Here is a 17883-nt window from a genome sequence, read left to right on the forward strand (position 1 = left end):
AAGCTGTGCACAGCTGGGACCCCTGGCTGGCTCAGTGGGTAGAGCACATGTCTCTTGATTTTGGGGTCATGAGTTCAACCTCATGTTGGGTGTAGAGCTTACTTAAAAATAAAATCTAAAAAAAGTGGCTGGGGGCTCCTGGGTGGCCCAGTCAGTTAAGTGTCTGCCTTTAGCTCAGATCGTGATCTCAGGGTCCTGGGATTGAGCCCCACATCGGGCTCCCTGCTAGCCCCACATCGGGAGTCTGCTTCTCCCTCTGCCTCTGCTCCTCCCCCTCACTCCACACTCATGCTCACTCTCTCTCACTCAAATAAGTAAATAAAATCGTGGGGGGAAAAAAAAAGGCTGTGCACAACCCCACACCTAATCCTGCCTGATACTCCTGATTGGCTTAACAGGCAGGCTGGGCACGTGTACTTTGCACCCCTACAAAGGGTTGATCACGTGCCATACGCTGCTGTGTCTCTGCTTTGGGCTGTTCACCCTTGTTCTCCACATGAGCAGTCTTCTTGAAGACGGGGGGCTTGGGATCACTGGGGGGCTCAGTGTTGAGCGTCTGTCTTCAGTCCAGGTCGTGATCCCAGGGTCTAGGCATCAAGTCCCATGTCGGGGACTTAATATACTAGGGCTCCCTGCATGGAGCCTGCTTCTGCCTCTGCCTGTGTCTCTGCCTCTCTCTGTCTCTGTCTGTCATGAATAAATAAATAAAATCTTAAAAAAAAAAAATGAAGGAGAGCTTGGCATTGGTAAAAGTGGCAAATTTCTGTCCTTGTGTCCCAAGGGAAGGAAGGATCTGAGTGCTGCTGTTGGAAACAGGCACATGCAGAGATGGGCTTCATGCAGCTGCCAGCCCCCCAGCCTCAGTGGTGTAGATGAAGGGCGAAACTGGCCTGTGGGACCTGTGTCAAGCATACAGGTGTCACAGGTGTGGCAGGATAGAAGGTCGCAGGCTGTCACTCAGGAGAAGCCCTGCAGTAAAACAGCGTCTGGCTCCCTCTGTTCTCTGAACTGGAGATGCTCCTCTGGTATTTCCTTATATTGTTATTGGATTTCTCTGTCTTTTAACTTATGTGATGTGCTTTCTCCAGCTTAGAGGGTAAGCTCTGGGAAGGTAGGAACAATCCCTCACATCCTTCATAATCCTCGGTTGGATTTGTTGATTGGTTGATTAGTTAAATGCCGTAATGCAGATGTGCACTGAGTGGTCTAGACCCCTGCCTGACCCCAAGGAAGCTGTCACAGCGGAGTTGGGGGGGAGGGGAGGGTGGCAGGGTGGAATGATCACTTGCCCACCCTGCCCAGTTCTCTCCGAGAAAACTAAGGCCCAGAGAGGGAAAGATGGACTGGGGGGCACACAGGCAGGATCAGAGGGGCTGGGGGGCACACAGGCAGGATCTACTCCTCCCACCCCACCCCACCCTGAGGCCAGCCACGCTGCACATCCCATCTCCAGGCAATAGATGTGAAAAGGCAGAAAGCAAAGGGCAGCATGCCGGGCTTCCTTGAGACAGGTGGCTCTTTTAAAGCTGGGGCTTGTTGCCAATCTGACTTCGTTTCCATGGAAGCAGCCAGTGGGGCGGCTTGTTCTTGTCAACCTGAGGTGGTGGAGCCTCAGCCCCTGACAGGCTTGTAGGAGCTGGCTAACCCGCTCCGAGGAGGGGGAACCTCAGAGCTCTGCTAGTCTCTCTTCTGGTTACTTTTTCCTCTAGGAGTTTGCTTTGAAGGGCAAGTCAGTGAAGTGCTAGTCGTAGCCTCTGCTTCTCCCCAGGACTTGTACAGGGGTGTTCTCTGTCACTGCACTGGGGCTGCTTCCCTCGGTCCCCCTTCGTGGTGGGGTATTCCTGTGGATCATGTCTTTCCGCATTGTACCTGGAGAGTCTGAATGATGCAAATGGAAGATGCAGGTAGCATCTTTGTTTCATTTGGTAGGCAAACTCTTCAAAAAACTAAGGACCTCAGTGGAATCCGTTTCCTGAAATCAATTTTACGAAGCTACTGAATTTCTTGCCGAGACTAGTCTCCCGGTTGGAGGTGTGACACTCCCCCACTCCCCTGCCCCACACACAATCGCGAGACTCAATTTGCCTCCTTTCTTGTCCAGTAGTTTTGATGTCTTGACATTCCTGAGCTTGGTCTGCTTCATTTCATGCTGGGATCACAGCTCAGTAATGAAGCCTTTATTATATTAACTAGTCAACAGATAACATTCTTTGAAGAACTCTGAGTTTTTAATTACGCCACTTAAGCCTTTTGGACGCACTGGTTCTGAGGGGGCATTTTTGCATTGCTGAATTCCAGTTGAGTGCAAACCTTAAAAGATCTGAAAATACTAAGAACAACTTGCTAGTTCATGAACCAGGGACAGGGCCTCCCAGCTCCCCCAATCCTTCCTGCTCCCCCACCCCCACCCCAGTTGTCAATCTTACTGATAGGTAGTGGTGTCAGAGCAGTTTACCAGTCATGCCAACACCCACCGCTTCCTGGGTCTGTTTGTGCATTAGTTTAGGCAGAAAACCACCCAACTTATTTTCCAGTAGGTGGAGAAAGACACTCAAATCCTAGAAGCCCTGCTCACCTACCTTTTTAGGGTATGGCAGGTTTAGCTCCAGGGCTGGAGGATTTCCAAAAATGCATGACTAAGGGAGAAAAAGGCTACTCCCAAAGCTAACAGGGTGGAGTATTGCGCCCGGAACAGGACTATTCCCAGCAGGGCAGCAGCCTGTCTGTAATGCAGATGCATTGGCTCATGGATTTGCTTTCACGGAAACAGAGCAAAAGTTTTTTGAATTCTCTTTCCAGAAGGCCCAGTTTCTGCAGATGTGTCTTTCAGTCTCAACCTGCCTTTAGTACTGTTTCAGACAATTTTCTCTTTTGGCTGCGTACTGCAAATAGCTGGCCGAAACGGCTGCCTCTTGCTCTGCCAACCACGTGTCTCAGGGCAGAAAGTGAGCAGCTTCTCTTCCTCAAGATCCTGGCCGCCGGTTGTTCTTCCCCTGCTGTTTTTCCTTTGCCCGTTAGCTGCCAGCCATGAACCTCAGCCTGCTGAGAGTTTGTGTGTGTGTGTGTGTGTGTGTGTGTGTGTGTGTGTGTCCCCAGAGCAGTGTAAGCCTGGGGTCCCGATCTTGACTCTAGGTCCTGATCTTGACTCTACTGGCTTGCTGGCAGGTCACTGAATTACTCCACACCTCCATTCAACTAGGGTGGGTGTTTGTTCATCCATCCCAGGATCCTTGTGATTAAGTCATCACAGCCACATCCCTGCTCATGGTAGCTTAGCACCCTGCACACAGGTAGGTGTCTGGTGAACATCACTTTCCTTCCCTACCTGGTCCCAAATTGCAGAAAAATGAATAATTCATCTAGCTCTGAGAAGGTAGGTAAGTAAAAAAAAAAAGAGAGAGAGAGAAAGTAGGTAGGTGCTTTCCTACACGCCTGTTGGCTGGACTCAGCTGGGACATCTTTGAGCCTGGTTTTAGTGTTGTGTGTCACTGGCAGATGCTGAGCGAGGAGCCAGGCTCAGAGATCTCGGGAGAGAGAGGAGGAGCAGGAGTAGAGTGGGAGCAATGTCTCTTCACAGCGTGAAGTTTTGTTTAAAAAGGCAGTGATGAGGTTTATGAGTACCTTTTGGCTTGGAGGTTCAGCATGTAATTTTGGTGACTGCCCTACACACTGCACTGCATGTTATGTGCCGTGTGGTCATTACAATAAATATCATTAAATAAACAAATAAGTAAATTATGAGAATATGGTTAATGCTCGTCTTTGCACAGAGACAGACCTGATTGCAGCACTTTGTTGATTATCTTTGTCAGTGAGATATTCCTGTGCAGTCCTATAGCGATCTATGAACTCTGCCTGTATAGAGCACACCTTGGCTTTTTCAAAATGGAAGAAAAGAGCTTTGGGTTTTTTTGTTTATTTGTTTGTTTTGTTTTATTCTTAGTATTAGGGTAATACGGGCTAGTTGTAAAACATTCATTTAATGAAGAAACAGAAAGTCATACCAAATTCTGCTGTCTCAGTTTTACAACTGCTAACATCTTGCAAACAGGGTTTCTAGTATCTCTATGGCTCAGGTTTTGCTCAGTAAGATTAGAAAGCACCTACTCTGTATCAGAGACTTTGGGGTCACAGCACACACATGTACTTCTAATGAGCTAGTGTATCAGGGACATCTGTCCAGTCTATTGTAGCCTGGCTTGTGCTTTTCATGGCTGCATAGTGACCCAGTGCTTGGCTCACCCTGATGTGTTCAGCCAGCACTTGCTTGATGAGAGTTCAGGTTCCTTGTTATTTTAAGTAATCCGTGTCTAATCAAACAATACCACAACTTGAGCCACACATGGGTTCTTGCCAAGCCCTCTATCTGTGCCATGACTCAAGGAAGAACACTTGATTTTTCTCCAGGTACTGGACCATTCCAGATATGAGTGATGGAAGCCTGGAGAGCAGGAGGTTGACTTGTCAGAGGCACAGGAGGGAGCAGAGGGGGACTGCGCTGGGTCCTCCTGATAGCTCTTCCTAGAAAGGGTGGCTTTGTGGGGGGCGGTGTCAGAGCCCTACGTGAGTGTGGGGACCTGCCCTGGTCTGTAGCTCCAGCTTTTCGTTGGCTCGTGCATGAAGGAAACAAAACTGCTTTTCCCTAGGAGGATCTGTAAGTGATGTGCCCTGGCAGTCTCACTGGTATTAATTACCTGTGCTCACCTGCAGGAAGGCGGGGGAACAAGTGGGGAAGTGCCAGGTGTTAAGGTCCTAGCTCACTTCCTGCAGGCCCCAGGGAGAGAGGGGTAGTCTGGGCAGATGGACCTATGTGAGCCGAGGAGAGTGATCGCCTGTTGCTGTTAGGAATGCTCTCCTTGGGCCAGACTCCCCTCTGCTTTCCATTGGTGGCCACTGAATCCCCACTTGGGACCCATGATCTGGTCCACTCTTCCCACTCCACAGATGCTCATGGTTGTGCTTCAATTAGTTACTAACTGGCATTGAGGAGCTGGGCCCCTAGCCTTTCTACTGGGGCCCCACTGAGTGGACAATGCCTCCACATTGCCTCTGCTTTGTCATTGTCATTGGCCGTGCCATGTCTCCCTGTGGGAGAGTCTCTTTTCGTTTTTAATGAAACCCTGTGCCTCTTGGTTGCTTTTACTCCTTGCAGGTCCATTTGGTCCAGCAGACACATGGGCTTAACCAGAGAGCAGGTGGGCATGTGCATGTTGTACCTGGGAGAGCCAAAGCCCCCACATTGCCACCTTAATACCTTTTTTGCCCACACTCTTGCCTGCCTGGCATGAGAAGAGAGGAGAGGGCCTCTTGGCTGGAGCAAAGGCCTGCAGTTTGGCCTGGGAAAGAGCACTTGGGTCAAGGTCAACCCCACTTCTTTTTTTTTTTTTTAATTTTTATTTATTTATGATAGTCACACACACACAGAGAGAGAGATGCAGAGACACAGGCAGAGGGAGAAGCAGGCTCCATGCACCGGGAGCCCGACGTGGGATTCGATCCCGGGTCTCCAGGATCGCACCCTGGGCCAAAGGCAGGCGCCAAATCGCTGCGCCACCCAGGGATCCCTCAACCCCACTTCTTGCTTTACCCAGAGTGAAGACCCAAATGCCAGAGAGTGAGGACCAAATCCCAAAGTACTGTCACTCCTGAGCACTCCCCCACCCATTGCCTGCTTTGGAACTTTTGGTTCAGTTCATGGTTGCCAGAGACTAATGAGCCTGTGGGGCAGGTGCCAGGTGTGTGCGGGAGTGGGGTCAGCATGCCTGGCAGAGCCACCAAAGGCCTTGGACTACAGCCCACTGCAACCCTGGCTGGGCCCCGTCTTGGCTCCAGGATATGTTTGCTTTTGACACATCCACTATCATTTAGATACAAAGCATAACACGGCTGAAACCATTCAGTGGAATTTAGGATTCATTGCCAGGAAAATAAAACAAATCAAAACAGTCATTAATAATTTTATTTAAATTAGGAGTAAATTCCTGCTGTTGCATTTTGTAGATGATATCTAAGAGTTAATTTATTGCTGTTTAAAATTGCACAAGGACTCCTGGAAGCCCTGTCTTTGTCGAGTGTCTTCTCTGGGCTGGGCTCTGTGCAAGACATGGGGGTGCAAGAGCTGCCCTTCCTTCATGGAGCTGCCATTCTGCATGGGAGTGGAGTCCCGGGGTACATTCTGAGAGCCTGCTGCAGCCCAGGGCTCTGGGTACAGCAGGGAGGAGCTGGGTGGTAGAAGAAGCCCGGATAGGATAGATTCCACCCAGTTCAGAATTCAGGTCTTTGTGTCAGAGGGAAGAGTCAGGGGTGCTGGTCTGGGTCAAGCTCAGGGTGGTTAGCAGGCCTCATTTATTCAACCCCAAAGCCAAGGGCTGTCCGAGGCCTATTGCATGTGTCCCCTGTGGTCACTTGAGGTAGACCTTGCTGTCTTAACTGGACAGCTGAGGACAACCAAGAGTTTAAGAGCTTGCTTAGGACCACTCAGCAGGATTATGTACCCAGCATTGTTGCCCACTCAGCGCCGCCACTGGACAGGGCTGGGGCAAACGTCAAATGAGACCAAGGAGGCCAGTTTTTCCACTTGGCAATGACTGGAAAAAGATGCAGAGCAAAAGGAACCACGGAAAATGCCTGGATGTACTGTCCATGTTTTCAGCTGAAGGGATGGAGTTGGTGGGGGAGGAAGGTGGAAGCAGGCTGAAGAGCAAGAAAGCAGTGACCTTTATTTTAAATGCTTCGGTGACAGATTTAAAACTTGACTAACTTCACACCAAAATAACCTCACTAGCCCGGGAGTGACCTCAAGCTTGAATATTGTCCCTGTAAATCCATAAGCGAATGTCGTGCGCACATCCACCAGTTGCACAAGGAGAAGACTGCTCTGTGTGGGGTGTGTGGGTAGGCAGTGACTTAATGCAGGGAGATGGCAAGAATCCCCCCTTAAATTTTCAAGTACACAGCAAAAACCTCTAAAATTAAAGAAAAGAAAAGATTTTTTAAAAGCCTCCAGTGAAATAATTGTCTCAGTCTGTGGTTAGAGCTAATTTGGGGAGAATCACATATTTTGATTTCTTCGGTTTTTTTTTTTTTTAAGGAAACTTTTCGAGCAGTAAATTAAATATTTTTGGATGTAGACTGAGATGACTTACTTAGGTATTACATTGACAGTGTGGAAAACATTGAAGACAAATTTGGGGTTAGCAAGGACACCTTCCAGAAGTTTGGCTCCTGTGAACCATTGACCCCTCACTGGAAGATGGTTGTATTCCCTTTGAGCCATTGCTTGCCGGAATTAATGGTGAATAATGTCTGTGGCACCAGATCCCTAGCCAAAATATTCACATTTTGCCTCATCTGCAGAGAGACCTGAGCTGAGTTATATCTCTGCGTCTTTTTGCAAAGTGTTCCTGCACTGTTAACAGAGCTATAATTAACTCACAGGACGCCAGGCAGCCGGATTCGGCCAGGCGCCAAGAAATCAGCCCCAATTACTATATTCACATTGTCAGTAATGCCCACTTCACAGCTTCTGCTAATTTGAAATGGCAAGTTCCAACTTTCCATAGTAAAATTACCATTTTTGTACTATTCTATTACATGGTGATATTTGTCCATTATTTTGGCTATGTAAACTTGGTATTATAACGACAATTAGTTGTTGAGCATTTTCTAAAATGATTCACAATTACATCTCTTAAATGGGAAACTCACGTCTGCCTTGATGGAGTGAGCGTCATGTTCCCTCTGTGCCCCAGATAGACTTCAGGCATCGGCTTCTCATGGGAGAACGAAAGACCTTGGGATTTTATGATAAATGTGAACGTTACAATAAGGGATAGCCTTCAAATGTTGCCTGTTTCATAGATTTTTCAGGGTTAGAGTTGTGTGATCTCTTTATAATAATGGAGAAGAGTCCCCGCCTCCCCATCTCCCTAGATGCCCTGGAGTTGCCCTGGGGCTGGTGCACCGCGGGCCCTCTGGTCTGTACAGTGCTCACGCAGTGGCTGCACTGGGGTCTGATCTGTGCCCCAGATGAGCCATCAAGGTGTCTCTTCTCTGACGGTTGCTGAGCTCCAGCCGGCCACGGTGCCACAGCGAGCAGGTGGTTTCCCGGCCGGTGCCGTGAGGTTCCCAGTTTTCCAGAGAGGCCTGTCTCTGGGGAGTCAAGCCTGCTGGCCTGATTTGGTTGTACATTTTGCTCTGTTTTCAGCAGAAACTTCAGGAGGCACGTTCTAGGCCAGTGTGCCACTCAAAGTGTGTCAGAATGTGGCCCGAGGGCCAGTTAACCGGTCGTTAACCAGCCTGCAGCTAGAGAAGCATAGAAATTCAGAGCAGACATTTAGAAACGTTTATAGCATCTTGACATTACAGTGACATCCAAGTGGCATTTTTGCTGTATTTTATAAAAATACCAGTCCCCAGCAGATTGGAAATTTAAAAATCAGTGGCATGTACTTCCCTACAGACTGTTTGAGAGGCATCGGTCATTAATTAACTCCCAATCCCTGATTGGATTTCATGGTAATAATTCATTTTTGGTTAAGGCTGCACAGTTTCTTTTTCTGCCGGGCAGTGGTCTGCTGGGCATGGTCACTAAAGGAGGAGCATCTGAGAGGAGAAGGTAGGAGTCCCTAGAGGCAGACAGGGGCCCTTAGGCCAGACTCATGATGCTTAGTGGCTGGCAGCCTCAAGTGTGGGCCTCTCTGGGGGTACTAGTGTCTCCTGAGCATGTCCACCAGGACCTGACAGTTCGGTTATAGGCTTGAGCCCCAGAACTTTCAGTTACATGCTGGCTGGGCATCTGGAGTTTTGCTTGCCTGCCCACCCACCTGCCTGCCTGCCACCCTGTCTTGCCCTCCATGATTTCCAGACCTTGATGGGAAGGGTAGGGGATCAGAGGCCCAGATACCTCCTTCCCCCTCAGCCAGTTACCAGTTCCTGATTTGAGCTCCTGCCCAGCCCTCGAAGCTCTTGGCTCCTCTTTATGCCCGTTGCGTGGTGTGGGGTTTGGCCACCCACGCACAGCCTACCACCTGTTTCCCTGCCCCACCAGCCCAAAATGGCATTTATTCTTTTTAAATGGTTAAAAGATAACAAAAGAAGGCTATTTTTTGATACATAAGTTATGAAATTGAAATGTCAGTGTCCATAAATATATATATTTTTTTAATTGCAGTAAGACATACCTAACATAAAATTTACCACTTTAACTGTTTTGGGCATACAGTTCAGTGGCATTGAGGACATTCATATAGTTGTGCTCCCGTCACCATCATCCCATGTGAAACTCTGTAAACAAAGTTTTATTGGAACAGCCATGTTCATTTGTTTAACTACTGTCTGTGCCTGCTTTTCTGCTGCCAGGATAGAACTGAGTGGTTGCAATGGAGATGTGTGGCCTGCAAAGCCCTTTCCAGAAAAAGTTTGCTGACCTCTGCCCTAGTGCATATTCTTATCATATCTTGCACAGTTACCATAGCAGCCACCTAACTGGTTTCCTACCTCCAGTTACATTCCTTTCTAATTTCTCTGCCCCTGGAGTGATCTTCCTAAGATACAGTTCTGTCGATGGAACCTCCTCAATTAGAATCCTTGAGGGCATCCCATAGACTAAGGCTGTGTTCCTGGGAACACCAGTTCCAGAAAAATAACTCGAGTTATTAAAGGCTCTGAAAAGCCCTGCAGAAAAGAATCCTGCTGAATATAGGTTAATCCAGTATCTTCCAAAATTAATTGATTATATAGAATTACTACTATTTATTTTCTAATGACCTATGAACATCCTCCAGCAGGGGTTAGTAAACTCTTTCTGCAAAGGGCTAGGTGGTAAAATACTGTGGGCTTTGCAGGCCACATGGTCTCTTTTGTAGTTACTTGTGTCTGCTGTAAAATAACTATAGACCATGTAAATGGTGGGCACATTCCAATAAAATGTTACATAGAAAACTAAAACAGGCCTGGGGCAGATTCAGTGTGCTGACCTCTTTTCTGTAGGACAGTCACTCTCCCAAGTGTGGCCCCAGACCGGCTGCACCATGTCACCGGACTATGGAATTGGAAACTCTGGGGGTAGCCCAGCAAGTCGGTGCCTTACCCAGCCCTACCTACTGGCTAAGATGTAAGAACCCCTATTCTAGAACCACAGAACACACTTTAGGGAGTGTTGACTTCCCGAAAGAAGGCCAACATTACCAGAGATGGGAGGCCCTTCGAAATCTGGCCCTGCCCTCAGGCTGAACCTTCCGTAGACCCCCTCAGCATGCCATCCTCCTCCCCCCCAGACCTGGGCAATTTGCACAGGTGTCCTGTATGTGATGGCTCCCTTCTCCAGCAGCGACCTGCCTCTTCCCTAGCTTTTGCCGGGCATTGAAACTTTGGCCCAGATGCTTGCTACCTGTCTGGAAAATCTGTTTGGAGCCTCCCAGCCCCTCTGCCTACCCCAGCTTGTTGGGTTCCGCCCCTCTACACTGGGTAGTGCAGTTGTGGACTCCTCAGATGTCCATGATATTCCTCTCCATGCGCCCAGCACACAGGATGCCCTGGAGGGGGGTGTCTGTTAAGTGGTTAAATAACATGTGCAAAGTAATACCGGGGGCACGATGCCCATTTCTAGTTGAGCTGCCTGGTCTCACATGGGAGGAGATGGGGCGTAAAGTTAGTGCCTCAGAGGTTCCTGGCTTTCTGTGGCTCTGGGAGGTGGGGTCATATGGGACTCCCTATCCCTAGTCATTTCCTCTCCCTCCCCTTCCCCCACTGATTGATTGATGTTTGGAAATTGTGACTCATCTTGTTAGAGAAGGAAAAGGAAATTCTATCCTCTTCAGTCCCCCTTCCCTTTCAAATAAGCGATAAATAAATGCGGATGGCATTCCACTTGGTGCAATAAGGAGCATTTAAATGAGTTTCTGGTTTTCATAATTGGTAGTTTCTTGTGGAAAGGTGCTTATTAGAAGAAAAATCTTCCTTGTGTATTTGTTGTCGGCCTCCTCGTCTGTGAAATCAGAAAGAGAAGGTGTGGTGGGAATCGGCTCTCCCTCCTTTTAAAGGTATTTGTGGCAATTCACATTTCCACAGTGGCAGCGTTAAGCTACTTCTCTTTTAGTAAGAAATGTGAGGTGTACCCTTGCCGCCTTCAGAGTTTCAAAATGAGTTCACTAGGGTGGTGAGTAATGATGTGTTAAGCTGGTTTATTAAATGTGAAAGAATAAGATGTTCTAGGTTGACATCATGTACCAAATATAGATAAGGCCTGGATCAGCTGGACTCCTGGCCTGGGGCTCAGGCTGGTGCCAAACAGCTGAATCTGGTGATGTCTGTTTTGTCTCATGACACTGGTGATTGAAGGGGCACACACCACCTTGGCTCTCAAGAGATTTCTCCTGGGAAACCCCCCAGAAAAGATGCTGGTTCACTTGCCACTGTAATGGTGGAGGTGGGGCTTGGCATTGCACATTTAATTTACCTCTATGCTTTTGCTTGTTCAGCATGTCCTGAGTTTTGGGCTCTTGCTTCTGGAAAACGTACCAATGGAGTCAACATCTTTTCAAGTCATAACTCTGAATAAGGGCTGTTATAATAATAATTTTATCATTGCTGTCATTATTTGCCAGGCATAATGCCTGGCATCTTAGGTACCTTTATTTTATTTTATTTTTTTAGTTTTATTTTTTGAAGTAGACTCCATGCCCCACATGGAGCCCAACATGGGGCTGGAACTCACGACCCTGAGATCAAGACCTGAGCTGAGATCGAGTCGGACACTTAACTGTCTGAGTCACCCAAGGAGCCCATTAGGTACCCTGTGTATCATCTAACTTAATGTGCCTAAAACAGTGTGAGGGTATAGGTGTCATGCTGTCACCACTATAGAGAGGACACAGAGGCTTCTAGGGACTTCCAGAATCACTTGCTTCTGGTTGCATGGTGTCAGCAAGTGAAGCCAGGGTGCCCTCCTGGGTTCATCCCCCGTGCTCACTCACGGCACTCAGGTTTCCTTGGTGCTGGTCCTCAGAGTCTTACCAAATAAATACATTTCGGTATTTTAGGGGAGAAGCTATCTATCTTTCTATCTATTTATTTATTTTTAATTTTTTTAAAAAATTTATTTATGATAGTCACAGAGAGAGAGAGAGAGGCAGAGACACAGGCAGAGGGAGAAGCAGGCTCCATGCACCGGGAGCGCGACGTGGGATTCGATCCCGGGTCTCCAGGATCGCGCCCTGGGCCAAAGGCCAAACTGCTGCGCCACCCAGGGATCCCAGGGGAGAAGCTATTTAAATGCAGGACTGTGGGGTCTGCTTCTCCTGGCCATGCTGCTTCCATATGGCTGCGAGGGAAGACAGACCTCTCACTTCTCAATGATATTAGTGAACACTTGCATCCAGCCTCCACCATGCTGAGCACCTTACATTTATTCCCTGTCAAAAACCTACAACTCCCTCTGGGACAGGTGTAACAGCATCCCTCTTTTATAGATGAGAAAACTTGCCCAGGATGCTCCCCTGCTCCCCACCTCCACAGCCTGGTGTCTTAGGGCCCACGCAGTGGGGGCACCTCTTCTGCCTGGTCCCAGTCCCACGCTCTGTCCTTACTGCTGGCCCAGCCACCAGCCCCTCTAGCCAGGGACAAAGACCTGGGTTGGCCTGGGGGAGAGGACGAGGAGCTGTTCTCATTATAGGAAAAATCAAACAAGGGAACCTAGCAGAGGGTGCAAGGCCCGACCAAGGCTTGGATCTGGGGATTTGTGGCTGCCCATATGAGGCTGATGTGTGCCAGAGCCTAGAGTCATGACTTGTCCTCTGCCTTGAAGCATCGATTCCTTATCAAGCCATGTCTCTAGAGTTACCCCTCCCCCCCAAAAAAAGAAGCAGCTTGGGAGGACTGTGTCTGTACCTCTTAAGGGGGGTGGGGTGGGGGGAAAGAGCTCATAGGCTCCGGTGGGCATGAGAATCTCAGTGCCTCCATCACACCATACCCTCAACGATGCCAGGCTTAGGTCATTTCCATTTCTGTATTAGGAATGGCCTTTTGCAGATACTGGTTATATTTATCACCAGCCAACTTATCAGCGTGTGACGCCAGCTACTCAGAGCTTGTAACCTGACTCAGGAAAGAATAGATAGTTTGTGACTCACTAATAAGTAGATCAGTTTTAACGAATCAAGTAGATTATGGAATCAGCTTCTCCCTCAGAAAACTTCATTTGATGGTCTAACAGGATCGTTCAGATCGTTCTGGAGACAGTTACCTTAAAAATGTATATACTCCATTGACCCACCAATTCCAATTTTGAGAATCCATCCTCAGGGACAAAATTGGGAATGGGCTCCAAGCTCTATGAGCAAGAGTGTTTGTTACAGTGTTATTTATAATACTAAATAGCTAGGAGCAGCCCAATGTCTAATATAGGAGGTAGTTAAATTATGTTAAATCCACTCATTGAAGTGGATGTATCTGATGCTGTTTTTTTTCAAGAATATTTAATAACATGGAAAATGGTCATAATGTAACCCAAAGCAAGAATTGTAGATGCTGTGTCACCTTAGTTTTAGGAGAGAAAAATGTACAAAAATATAAACAGAACACGAACACATGCAGATACCCATTACATAAACACAGGGCTGGTGCACATAAGTCTATAGAAAAAAGAAGGGAAGAAAATAAAGTCTTCACAGGGATTATTTCTGGATGGTGTGAGATTGTTTGATTTCTAAAAACTTTTTCTGTTATGCCTTTCTATATTTTTCAAATTTTCTGTAGCGAGAACTTTATTATTCTTTAATTTGAAAGCAGTAAGAAAATGCTCACCTTCACAAACGAGAAAAGAGACTTTTCAGAAGCCATTTACCAGACATTTTTAAGTGAGAAACAGGTTAAGACAGGGATCCTAGCCCACTGTTTATTCATTCTTGTCCCCAGGAGAGTCGTTGAACCTCTGAACCTCAGTGCCCTCAGTGCCCCCGGCTGTAAAATGGGAGACTTTTGGCACCATCACTTGGAGTTGGTTGGCGGGCTTAAGTGGGACAAGGCACATGAGCCCCTAGCTGGAGCATATGTCTGGAACACCTCCTGTCCTTAACTCACTATCGTTGTGATCGAAGGCCCAGCCATGTGCCAGACTTCATGTGAAGTATAAGGAGTGTGGCAGTGCAGAAAATAGCCCTATTTTCCCAGGAGCACCCAACCTGGAGGTAGGAAGAGGGTGCACGGGGCACAGACTTGTGGGCTCTGGGTTCCAGTAGGTGCTGTGGAAGGAGGACATGCGTGCTGAATCCTGGGGGTTCAGGGAGGCTGGAGGTGGGGGTGTGGTTTAAGCTGGGCCAGAACCAGTAGGTGGCAGCCTGCCTGAGAGCCAGCTGCAGCCCTGGCTGAGGCCTAAGCAAGGTTCTGGGACATTTAGGAGGAGGAAGTCTCTAGAGAACTTGGTTCAGTGGGTGGTGTGACCAAAAGGGAGTCTGGGGTTGCACTGAGGTTTAACTAGAGCATGTGTCCAAGAGGGAGGGTTGTTTTTTTTTTTTCTTCCTTCACATCATAAGGATATGATGCCTTTACTGAGAGGAAAAACAGACTCTTTTCCAGAGTTCACCTCTTCTAAAGGTGTGTGTATGTGTGTGTAATGGGAGGGGGTGCATGACTATGACAGGGGTATTCACCCGGCATTACCATTTCTGAGCTGCCAGTACTTTTGTCACTCTTTAACTCGTCACCCTAGGCTGTCAGATGTCTCTTTTTACCTCATCCTGTGGAAGAAGGATCCAATTCTCTTCTCCCAAGCCCAGTGCATTTCTGCTCATTCCTTCAAGGGCAGACCAGACAGCATTCCCACCCTGACCTGGGCGTCGTTGGCTCGGGCATGGAGGCTGGGACTCTTGCCTCCGTGGGGCCATCAGGAGGTTTTTTCTGTTCCTTAGAGCAGTGTGAAGAAACCATGGAAGCCCAAGTAAGATCCCTAATTATTTCTGCTGAAACGGATTATATTGAGGGTGGAGTGCATCGCCTTTAATTTCTTTGTGTGCATGCCGTCTTTTGCCCCCTCACAAGAAGTATATTCTTTTCTTTCCTGTTTGTTCCTGCTTTATTTGGGGAGGCTGCTGTTTTTCCTTGCCTAATTAATGGGGAAATGTTCTGAGGATTTTTATCATGTGCACGTTCTCTGTTTGAACATGGTACAACCTGTGGACCCTTTAAAACATAGTTATGTGCTTACCTCTTTATAGGGCAATAACTGGATTGTTCTGCAATACTTTTCAGAATACCATTGTTCTTTTTCAGAGAATAGGTTTGCTGTTTTAATAAGATGTGAATGTCATCAAGACGCCTTAAATTGGCACACTTGCTGTATAATAGCATGGTCCCTTAAAATGAATTGTAGGGAACGTTTTATGGCTGCCTGGTTGTTGAAGGAGGTGTCACTTAGATGCTGCTTCTGCCCTCAACCACAGTTACCATGTTGACCCTAATGTTCTCTCCAATTCAAGTTCACGATCTCTTTAGCTTCTAGCGAGGTTCATTGTGTTTGCGTTGCCCGACTCCAGGTTTTCACTAATGAGATTCATTTTGTAAAAGGAGAATTGAAAATTAATTGGATGATTAATTGTGAGATTCTTAATCTTACCAGGGGAAGTTATAGATGTTGTGGCTTCAGATAAAATCTGGAATGAACCCTTGAAATACTTTTTTTGTTTGTTATTTTTAAGAGCGTGATCGTGTATAGAGAATTCGGTGAGATGGAAGATTTTTTCCCCCGTGCATTTGCCACAATTTTAATTCCATTGTAAGGCAAGGCAGCGTGTTGTTTGTAACAGAGCCTAGTGTACAGAATCCGAAGTTTCCTTTCACCCACCGTGTCTGCTGTGCCCCCTGAAAAAAAGTGAGTTCAACCAAGGCCATTCTGTGCAATGAGGACTGAGCCTTGGAAATGGTTGGATATAGGGGCGCAGGAGGAGGGAGCTTTCCGGCTTGGGCTCTTGTGGTTGGTATCATTAATGAAAATCCAAAAGAGACTGGTTTGGGGATATGGTGAAGAATGAGGTTGGTGTTTAGAGACTTTGAAATACTTGTGCGATACTAGATATGGAGATAGAGGTAGAGGTACTAGTGAGAGCCTTCCGAGATGCCTCTAGGCAGAGCTGCCCAGTAGACAGGCTGGCCCTCTGGATCAATGGTGTTGACTTAAGAGCCCCTTAACCGAGAGACTGGTCCCACCTCTGTGTCCTCTGTCACTTCTGGCAGTGTGATCATGGGGCAGTCCTGGAAACCTCTAAATCCTTGTTTTCTCTGCCTATAAAGTAGGCATAAAAAGGACTCCTAGGGGTGCCTGGGTGGCTCAGTTGGTTAAGCTTCTGCCTTCGGTTCAGGTCATGATCCCAAGGCCCTCAGATCGAGCCCCATATCAGGCTCCCTGCTCAGTGGACAGTCTTCTACTTGCTCTCCCTCTGCCCCTCTCCTCTGCTTGTGTTGTATTCTCTCTCTCAAATAAACAAACAAAATCTTTAAAAACCACACAAAACCTATACAAGGTTGCTCTGAGGATTGAATAAGCTTAATGCACATGAAAATGCTTTGTAAATTCTTAAGCTAGCTATAAATATTGGTTATTATTGTTATAATCATTCTTCTGTTAAACTATAATTTGCCCAAGGCATTTGGGAAGCATTACATACTATAGCCCCGCATGGAGTTTTGCAGGGCATATTATTATCTGTTTGTTCATTCCGTCACAATATTGATTAGTATTCAAACAACTAAAGCAATATGTTTTAAAAGGCAACCAGGAGCAGCCATTCTTTGATGTGATCTGCCACCATTAAAAATTATGTTTGCAGACAGAGTTTGTAGTGTCTGGGCAGGCTTAAACAAAACAAGCAGCCTAGGAAGTCCATACAGAGAATTATTACAATTATAAGAGAAATACACAAATAAGATGCACCATTCTACACCAGCCTGGCAAGTGAGTACCTTGGGGGTAGGACTTGGAGTAATTTTTCTTCTTTATTATACTTTTCTGTGCTTGAAGCACACATGACCATGGCGTGTATTACTTCTGTAATCCAAAAAGAAATTCACTAACAAGGTGAATTGTCCGCCCCCCCCCCCCCCCGCCCGCCCCCAACACAGGTGGGAATGAGATGTCTGAAGAACTGAGAGGCAAATATTGGTCTCCTCTTTTTAATATTTTCTCGTATTCATCTTGCCTTAAAAAGCCTCTTTTCCATCTGGCAGTGACAACTTTAGTTCGACTGCACAGTTACTGTGGGAACAAAACCCAAATGTCCCTGAGCAGAGTCTCAAATTGCTGTGCCCTTTTGGGATCTCCTGTTTACGTTTTTTGATAATGAAATTTGATCTCGATTTTGGCTAAAGCTTATTATGTATCAATCTCACATTTTCATTTGGGGGATGTTTTTAGCAGCCTGTGGGGGCTGAGGAGAACACCTTTGTCATCTATCTTCTCCACTGCCCTCATGTGCCGTGGACTCTGGTCCACAGACATGTGTATAGAAATGGATGCAGTCCCGTGTGCCCGCCATGCCTAAGAGGGATGGCACCCGGGTGCTGAATATTCTTTTCTGGGAGAAGTGGATTTCTCCAGTGCTTTTAGAATTCTTGGCTTCCCTCTGTCGTTCTCACGGAGGAGTAGTCATCTGATCTATTTATCAATCTCAGATTTCTGATTTGGCCTGAAAAACACTTACTCTTTCTGTCTAGCTGCAATCTATGCCTCATTCCTGTGTCTGCAGTCATCCTGTCCTGACACCCCCCCCCCCCCGTCCCCGCCTTCATCCCTGTATAGGAGGACTCTTGTCCCTGCCTCGGCTGTGGTCCGCTGCATCTTCTGGTTCTCTCTGCTGATGCCTGCCAATTTCTCCAGCACCATCCCCTTCTCCC

At 47.3% G+C, this 17883-nt stretch overlaps 1 protein-coding gene across 8 annotated transcripts in view; it reads left to right on the forward strand.

Annotated features, from left to right (window-relative positions):
* The window catches only part of CUX1 (cut like homeobox 1), a 373714-nt gene that overhangs the window by 107754 nt on the left and 248077 nt on the right, over positions 1–17883 (forward strand). The window lies entirely within an intron of this gene.

The sequence above is a fragment of the Nyctereutes procyonoides genome, unplaced genomic scaffold, assembly GCF_905146905.1.
Source record: "Nyctereutes procyonoides isolate TBG_1078 unplaced genomic scaffold, NYPRO_anot_genome, whole genome shotgun sequence".
NCBI classification, from domain to species: Eukaryota; Metazoa; Chordata; class Mammalia; order Carnivora; family Canidae; genus Nyctereutes; species Nyctereutes procyonoides.